Genomic DNA, 9,878 nt, shown 5'->3' on the forward strand with positions numbered 1-9,878 from the left:
TGGAGAGTCCAAACAGACATGCGGAAGTCAAGAAGTTTCATTATTCCTGAACACATTAAAGTCGTTGCTATCCTTAACCTTAGACCACAATAGATTTTTTAGGTCGCGGTGCATGCATAATAATAATAATACAATTTTTCGCACTTTACAAATCATGGCAAAGACATACTCCTGTAGCTATAATATCTATTTAGAAAGTTCCTAAGCATGCTGCATAATAGCAGCACAACAGTCTCTATAAGGTAATATGTCGCTTATACAAATACACACATCACAACACAACTATAACATGTGATATTTGCTGGCAAGACCAACAAATATGTATTTTGACTAAAAGTAAGTGAGACTATGACAATTGATGAGTGGACAATTTGGTTTACTTTATCCATACCTCAACTGCTTTTCATCATCATTTCCGATTGAGTTTTCACATTTTCAGCGACTACGTGTTTAAGCCTCTATGTTAGTGTTAATTTTATATTTCACCGTTTAGAAATGGAATATCAATATTGCATCCTAGCATTAATGTCGCTGTGCTCCTGAATAATTTAGTGTAGTTGGGTTCAGTGATGCAACACAGCATGATGCATTCCCAAACTCATACTTTTAACACTTGAACTTGATTAAGGCTATAACTTGCAGTTGTAAAGAACTTGACTGCATTGTGCATTTCAGTCATTAGTGAAGCCCAGTTTGCATTTCTAACATTTGCATCACTTGCATTATAAATCTGCTTATCATCATCATCACTTCCTTTTCACTTCCACAATTATCAAAGTAATTGATGCATCGTTTTCAACCCTTCCACGAAGAGAATGATTTTACATAGAGTGCACACTTTACTTAGGTAATTTTAGGCAGACTTCTGAATATTTATGAGTTCATCTTTATGTACGGAACGGATAGATATGTGGATCATGTGAAACCTATCAATATTCCATCTTCTGCTATGCTGCATTTCTACGTTTATGAATATTTCATTTTTCATTGTTCGTAAACGATTCTTAGTTGCTTGTCTTGTTAAATCACATTGTCATTATTGTTATCCGTTCGGGTTGCTTTGATTGCAGGTACATCATTTACTGGCAAAAAGTTCATTAAATCTGGGATTGTATTAAGTGCTTATAACCTCTGTGTTAAGAGTCACACCACACTTACGCAAAAGTGTATTCGACTGTCAAGAAACGAATTGATTTTGAAAAAACATTTAAAAAATTTTTTCTTGTGTTTAATTTAGAAGCTTTTAACACCACGTATTCTAATCAGTTCAGGATATCCGTGCCAGATGTTTAGTCAATTTCTGCGTTAATCTGATATCTTCCGTCATATGGATAAATTATGGTAAATCAGATGACAGTATTTCAAAAGTCCTAAATATACTGTTGATTGCCAAATAATAATAGTCAACGTAAACTGTAAGTGAATTCTCATTCGAAAATGCTTCTAAATTCTCATTTGTTTGGCATAATTTCTTCACCAACATCCTAGGAATAAATGAAGAAGATTTCCACAGCAATGCGGAAATTTCATTCCAGTAATCAGGAAAGAAAGGTGAGATCATGAGATTTAATATCTAGTGAACTAGGTTTATCTTAGCCAGAAAACATGAGCGTGGCGCAGTTAGAGTAGAGAGTAGGGCGAAATGGTGGGGTTATTGCGTGAGTGCGGAGAGTGGACTAGTGGTAAACTCCGTTACCGGGGTGACGAGAGAAACGGTTGTAATGTGGGATGATGGGACATCAACAACTAATACAACTAATTACGATCCAAAAAGATTTGTATTCCAAAACAGAATAATAACATTTATTGAGAAATGAAGCTAGTTTCATTAAATGACTAAAGGCGTGTAAGAGACATTGGTGAATAAAGGCACTCATTTGAGGAGTTTTTGACAACTTGTTCGCCAGATCAGGATTCTTGCGACATTTTCCTGTTCCCGAAACTCAACTTGCCCCTTCATGGTAATTGTTTTGAGTCGATTGAATCGGTAAAAGAGAATTCGCCGAAGGAACTAGAAGCCATACCTGCGCGGGCCTACGAAAAGTGTATGGAAGATTGGGTTAAGCGTTGGCATATGTATATCGCTTCAGAAGGAGCATATTTTGAAGGAGATATAATAAATTTGGAATAAAATATAAATTTGTGTTTTATTTACAAAATCCTGATACTTTCTGATGTTAAAGTATCATTACTGGACACTGTCTGACAGACCATCATGCTTTGAGAATAGGTATTAGATCTAATGACTTCTGCAGAAACTACGGTGATGAGTAGGAAGAAATCCTATATAGCATAATAATAAAAAATGAATGACAATATAAGATTGTTATCAGCTGAAAAACTTTTTATGTGTTGCCAGCGTTTTTTTCGATAAAGCTACCGCGATTTATCTTAGTTTTAGAATGGTTTAATGAGCGTAGAATTTTAGAGGTCCTACCGGAATCGTGTAGTATGACTATGGTGTGACTATAATAATAATAATAGCAAATAAAATAATTCCTGTTCTTATTAAAAAGTTATTTTTAATGTAAGAGGTTAAACTAAAAGGGGCAAGCTTTTGTCAAGTTATTAGAATAACTAAGTTTATTCATGATAATCTTTCTGATACTTCAAGAAATCAAAAATGGAAACGGGCTGCTTCTATTTGTGTTAATAGAGAAGAAAGTATTATTTGATAATTTCTTTTTAAAGACTTTTTACTTATGTTATTTAATCTAAATGCTTGAATTAAAAAGTATTTTAAAGAAGCTTCAGAAGAAACCTACGTATAGGAACTGCATAATGGTATATTTAATAACTACGTTTATTTACTTATTAACCTAATGCTATAGTCGAAGTTGAAAGAGAGGAGTAAAACACGATAGTTATCAATAAAACCAGGAACCACATTACTTTAATGTCTTAAAGTAACACTACCAACACTACTTTATCCGAATCATTAATTGTCATAAAAGAACTTATATTGCATAAAAAAGCTTCAGTTATTGTAGTAATCTGAAATCTATATGTATACATACATATACACAAGAATAAATGTGACATCTAAACATAACTTCACAACAAGTATTAAGGTCCAAAACAATTTTCTATATCGAGATAGACATCTATTGTAGGTACACATATTCACACATTTTTAATTAGTGCTGTTGAGTTACAAATTTCTCCCAAGCCGTCCGATCATGAAATATAGAAGATGTGGTTACTTAAACTTACATACTACGTAGATTGGTTTTTCAATGGAAATACACTCTTTGCTCAGCATCCAGCCTACATGCCATCACAAATAAATTAACTACAATACCTCTGAGCTGACATACCACTTAACTCAAAAGAAGGCTTAAGGAATTTGATTAAATATTTACAGGTAGGATACAGTTTTCCTTATACGAGTATTTATTATAAATTGCATTTTGAGTGCAAGTGAAAACATCCGATGACAGAGTGAAAGCATTTCACTTTGTATAGATTAATCCCAATGCAGAGACAAGCAATTAGTGTGCATTAAAAGTGTAAAGTCTTGACTGACGTGTTCCATTATTTACCCTTCATACAGGCACACCTGTCTATGCAAACAAAGTCACATGCGAGCATATGCACAACGAGACAATAAGGCAGTGCAGTCATTCACTCACTACTTGGAATGGGTGTCAAGTGATACATTTTTATGACAAAATGCAGAAAAAGATGTAAGGAATAGAGGGCTGAGAATATCAAAAATATTTAAGATACTCACCTGTGCATATCAAATAACCATCGAGCCTGCACGGAAGCCATTCCAGTAGCCGAAAGCACAAAACACATGTCTGCAAATAAAAAGGCGCGAGAAATGGCGTTTACATGACTGAAAGTCGCAACATCCCTCACTTCTTCCTTGTAGCGCAATTACCTGCATCAGCACAGTCATTAAATCTTCCGAAGAAACTCTTTGTTGAAGCACTTAATCTATGCAATTTAGTTAACAACATTTAGATGAGCACACAACATAATTCACAGTGAAAAGAATAACAAACAGCAGTGCACAAGGAAGATAGTGGAGCAGCGTGAAGATATATTTCATTAGCAGAGGAAAATGATGAAAATGGGAACTATACAAATATTATGGAATAGGGAGGCGAGAGTGGTGAGCATGTGTTATACAATTTAACGACACACGGCTTTAATTTTATGTTTAAAAACAATGATGCTGAGTAGTGCTTACCTGCCAGCGCATATGGACCGTAGCCCGGCATATTTATTGCCATATGATGGTATCTTAGACGAGTTACTTACACCCTTAGTAACAGATTTTGAGCTGGACAGAATAAGGACATTAATCACGTATACCTGATGGCTTAGTTAAACGGTTCGTGGCACGTCGACGCTTAATTGGCCTTCATTACAATGAACCTTACATATGGCTTCGCAATAGTTGCCCTTAAATGGCTGAAATTAACTTCCGCCTGCTTATACTAAAACAAACGCAGCAAATCCGCATACAGGCGCCTCTGTAAGTAACTCATGGGGAGTTGTGGGTGGCACATATTCGGGAGAGGTGTGTGAACGTGTACGGTTCTGTAAACTGTGGCATTCGTTTCCACATTTAAATTTTCCTGAAATGATTAATGTGACGCTATTAATAAATAATGACAAATGTGCAGATGTGCAGATGTACGTACGTTAGTGCGTTTCGGACGATGCGAGGAATATTGTTGCATATGTAGGCGCAAATACTTGTAGCACTGCGTATTCCCTTTGCTAGCCAGCATTGTTCCACCAAAAATAATGTTAAAATTTAATTAAATTCTTTAATTTTGAATTTAAATCATTAATTTCGTTTAGTTTGTTATTATAATTTTAATCTGTGGGTGTTCTAAATCATTCACTTTATTGCAGCTGATTATTGTTGTGTAGACAGATAGCTTATTGAGCTAATTTCATCACTGGATTAATGAAATACATTAATGTTATTACTGTAAAATAATAAGCTTATAGTGTCATTTAGATAATCTGTGTACACAAATAAAAAAGAAAGAACTGGGCATTGCAACACTTTCTAAAGAATCGTGATACCCTTGTAAAATACTGAAGGATGAAAATATACAGCAAGGACTCTTAACGTTCCTCTCTATTACATTCCTGATGAACTCACTTATGGAAAAAATTATGATTTATATCTTTAAGATACTTAATCATATCATTGAATATTTTACCTATGCTTCACCTTATTCACACTAATAATAATCATTAGTTAAAGCGTACTTGGCAAGTAAAACATAGATTATGTTCATAGAAAATTTTTATAACTTTAATGATTTCATACTAAGATAGGTAAATAAAGCAGGGACTACTTTAAAATATGTAAATTGACTATTGAATTGAAGTGTCTTCAACACTTTTTACCAAACACAACTCAAGAATTTTATTAAATCTTAGGCCTTGACCGACGCATTATTTAAATAACTTTATTATATATATAAATTTGTCATTTAGGAATTTACAACTAATATTAAGTTAATATGAATACATGGATATAGAGCAAACGACCATTAATAATCTGATCCTCTTGGAACTATTATGTTGATAAATATTATATAAATATAACATTTAAAAATATTTTTGATATTGCACAACTTTAGATTAACTTGTGGCTTTATAGCTTAAAACTGCCCTTTCTATCAGAACAACTAGTTCTCCAGCCGTAACCGGTTAATATTCAAAAAAAAGGGTTTAAAATTGGTAATGTATATACTTCTGTTTTAGCAGATACGAATATTATGTCTTCATATAGAAATATATATATATTTTTAGTTAAGACATCTCTACCGTAATTCTTCTCCTTTCTGTCTAACTATTTAAATTCATCTAGGAACTATTTTTCCTCTATTGAATAATATTAAGAAATATTTAAAAAATTCGTTCTTTCTAGAGAGAAATATTAGATTTTGGGAAAGTTCACTAAAGAAAAATATTTGTTTCTTAATTATTCGCAAGTACATCATATCTCTTAAAGTAAAAAACAAAATTATTATCCCAATTTTAAACTGTAATCCAATATTTCCAGAAACCTAGCAACCTTAAACTAACCTTCAGATGCTGAAAAATAAAAAAAAAACAACTTCATTACTGTCACTTAATGTTATCAATAAAAATTTCGTATTTGTCCACGATTTGGCAAGTCACATCTATTGTTTCTCACTAATCAATACATCAATACATCTTTAAGAAAAGTTTCTCTCAGTCAACAAAATTTAATAGCAGTGAAATGCGGCATTTATAAAATTATAATTACGCCCTCATATATTGTCTAGCCTCCTCATCTGTCCGGCATACCGCACAATTTCGAATGATACAGCGGAAATGCTTATTAGACGTATGTCAGCAGTTCTAGTAGGGTTCAAGGAATTATTCTTTTGTACCCTCACGTATACAAACCGCTCGAAATAAAAATTTTTGTTTTATCTACAAAATAAAGAAAAGTAGCATAATGAATGGCAATATTCGTAAGATCACTTCTAAAAGTCAAATGATCACGTTTGCTAATTCCAAATAGAAAAGATTAGATGTATAAGGTAGTTGATGAATTGGAACTTCAATTGAAGTAGTTTTTAACAGAGCATGGATGTTTTCGTTATTGCTTTTAACGTTCCAGACGTACAAATAATCTCAACTGTACTTTTTATAGAGCTGAAATTAAAAGTTCAACCCATAAATTAGTGCAAAAGATTAATACATACCAGACAAATTCAATGTAAATAGAACTCTAATCGACGAAGAAATGTAAAGGATTAGAACTAATCCATTGCCTCTGGAATGATGAACACAATCAAAACTGATGACATCTAAAGAGCTCACACGTAGTGATGCTATATAAGATATCTTATATCTTATATACGATATAAGATATCGGTGTCGAGAATGTGGGGCCATATTAGTCAGTAGACAAGTATGTCATCAGTTGAATATGCAAATGGTACTGTTGTTTGCATTTTTAGAAGTACATTAAGACTGAAAAGTTTTCGGAAATTCTCATTTAAAATTCGCGCGCTGTATATTTTTCGATATTTTAAGTTTATGTAGTTTGGCAGCACTGTCCTTAATTACTATGCCAAAAATGAGCTCGATCTGTCAGACAGTTCGTTTACGGCAGCTGTTGAAACCAGTTCACCTCAGTAGTGCGTTGCGAAATGTCTTCGACGGTCGTACGACCGTCCTGGAAGGCTTTGTACCACTCATAAACTTGAGTTTTCGATAAAACTGATTCCCCATAAGCCTTTTGTAGCATTCGCAACGATTCTGCACACGAAATTTCGTTCGAAACACAAAATTTGATGCAAACTCTTTGTTCAATATTTTTTTCCATTGTTTTTTTCGCAACGCCCTACTGAGGTGAACTGGTTTCAACAGCTGCCGTAAACGAACTGTCTGACAGATCGCGCTCATTTTTGGCATAGTAATTAAGGACAGTGCTGCCAAACTACATAAACTTAAAATATCGAAAAATATACAGCGCGCGAATTTTAAATGAGAATTTCCGAAAACTTTTCGGTCTTAATGTATTATCCTCCATGCTCGCTACCAAATGAAAAAAAAAGATGGCAGAAAACTGCTTATAGATTTTTTAGAGATATTATTATCCTTTTAAATTCTTTAAAATTGTGCTTTAAAATTTTCAAGGCGCGCAATTTTAAAATTTAATGTCATTAATTTAAAACACAAAATGTGTTTAGTAAAATATTTGCAATTTTTAATTATGGTTCGTTTAACAACCACTGAACATATTGAAATGATAAAAACTTACTACAAAAATGGTGATTCTCTATTGAGACCATTTCGTGCATTTCAAGGAAATTATGGTGAATATAATCGTCCATTTAATTTACTTTTGAAATCACAAATGAATTAGCTCTATTTTTAATCATTTTAATTATCCATGTACCTATGTTAACATAGCAAATTTAATCGAAACACTTCACAAGTCAAAGTATCTAAATGCAGTTTCTTCTGTAATCATAAGCATTTCATTGCATTAAACTGAATTCGAAGTGTACACACATATCTTGAGTTATTCTAAAATGGATCTCTAAATAAACATACTGACCATTAAGTAGTCTCTATCATTTTTTGTATCATCATCCTGTCATATGGATTTTTGTTCTCAATCGTTTATCAAATATATCGTAGCCAAATCCGAAATTTATTTAATGTTCAACTGATATATGACTGTTGTCGTACAACAAGGACCAAGTGTCATCAATTATTTTATATGCGTCACATGTTGATGACACAGGTTGCAAATGTCAGCACTCGAACGGTGTTGGCGTTAGTATTCCGAAAGGCACGGGGACATTGCCAGCCATAAAACAAACATACACCAAAAACATTTCGAATATGTCAAAAATGTTTAAATATTGCACAGCACAATAGGCGTGACGTTCATCCTTTTGATTGCGTATTACGAGTATTTTGTTATTAAATTTAATTCGGGAATTCGATTTCATGAACTTGTTTTGAATTTGACACTAACACAAAATCCATTTGTTAATGATATCGTACTTCATTTGGTCTCAGTTAATCATAATTGCAAATTCCACTGAATTCATCGTATTTGGCGCACTACTCATTTTGGCTTTTTCCCAACTGAAGGAGCAAATTAATGAAATCAAAACTTTCCATTACTTTTCCGAACGACTAGGCTCGGTGAAATTCTGTCGATGTTGTGTTCGCTATTTGGAATATTTTTTGGAGGAGCAATGGTAAATTTAAATCGCAGAACTTTGCAATTATCATGAATGCGAACAAGTTTCAAATTTTCACAACAAATTAAATTTAAATTGCCAACTTCAACAACTAAACGAATAAGTGAATGAAAATTTTGCAATGCCCCTGGCAGTGCTGGCTTCCATCCCACTTCACATGGCCGCAGTCCACGAAATGGACGCAAAGTTGTTAACGGAAACTCGAATTAAATTTGAATTGCTGGAATTTTTGTTCAAAGCTAATCACACTTTCCAAAGCAAATGAAAATGAATGACGGCATTATGTAGATAAACACAATAACAGATACAAATTGATTTTACAAAACTAATTCTCCGTAGCTGCTATGACGTTGGAATAAGCGGAATATGTAAATTATTTTTAATTAAATTTGCGAAAACTTTATAAAAAAGAAAATTACACTACTTAATATGGATAAGTACAACGAATATGCCATATATAAGGATATGGAACCCAGAAAACCATTCATTTAATGGGATTCTCTGAATGAAACAAAGACTCTGTAAACATAGTCAGAAGAACGGACAAAGAGACAAATAGATTAGATCAGGTTATACCAGCGATCCAAAGGAATCCACTAAGGCCTATTGGTCCATTGTACTACCTTATAATAAAAAAAATCAGAATTTAAATCACCTGGTCACAGGGTTAACCGCTAGTCTTACTTCTGCGCTCGCGCTATCACCCCACTCCCCTTCACTATAACTCTATCTCCTTAATTACGTCCATGCTTTCTGGCTTAGATAAACCTAGCCCGCTAGGTATTAAACCTAGCTGATCTCATCTCTTTCTCCTGATTACTAGAATAAAGTTTCCACATTGCTGTGCAAATCCTTTCCATTCATTTCTATGAGATGGTTTCAGTGAGTTTAAGTCTCACACTATTGCTTTAGATGATTTCCACCTCCTGTACAAAACAAAACAAAAACCCAACAATTGGCGAAGCTTAAAATGCTACTTAGCTATTTAGTTAATCTACACACGGTAGGTTGAATTGTTCGTTTATGTTGAGCCTTTTCCGAGTTAGTGCTTCCGGACACTTTTACTCTATGATGGCTGAGGGGTTGCTGCAGAGTCCCATCCCATCTCACTGACTTATTTGAGTATTCCTCATAATCTTCGTG

The sequence above is a fragment of the Teleopsis dalmanni genome, chromosome X (genome assembly GCF_002237135.1).
Source record: "Teleopsis dalmanni isolate 2A chromosome X, ASM223713v2, whole genome shotgun sequence".
Taxonomy (NCBI): domain Eukaryota; kingdom Metazoa; phylum Arthropoda; class Insecta; order Diptera; family Diopsidae; genus Teleopsis; species Teleopsis dalmanni.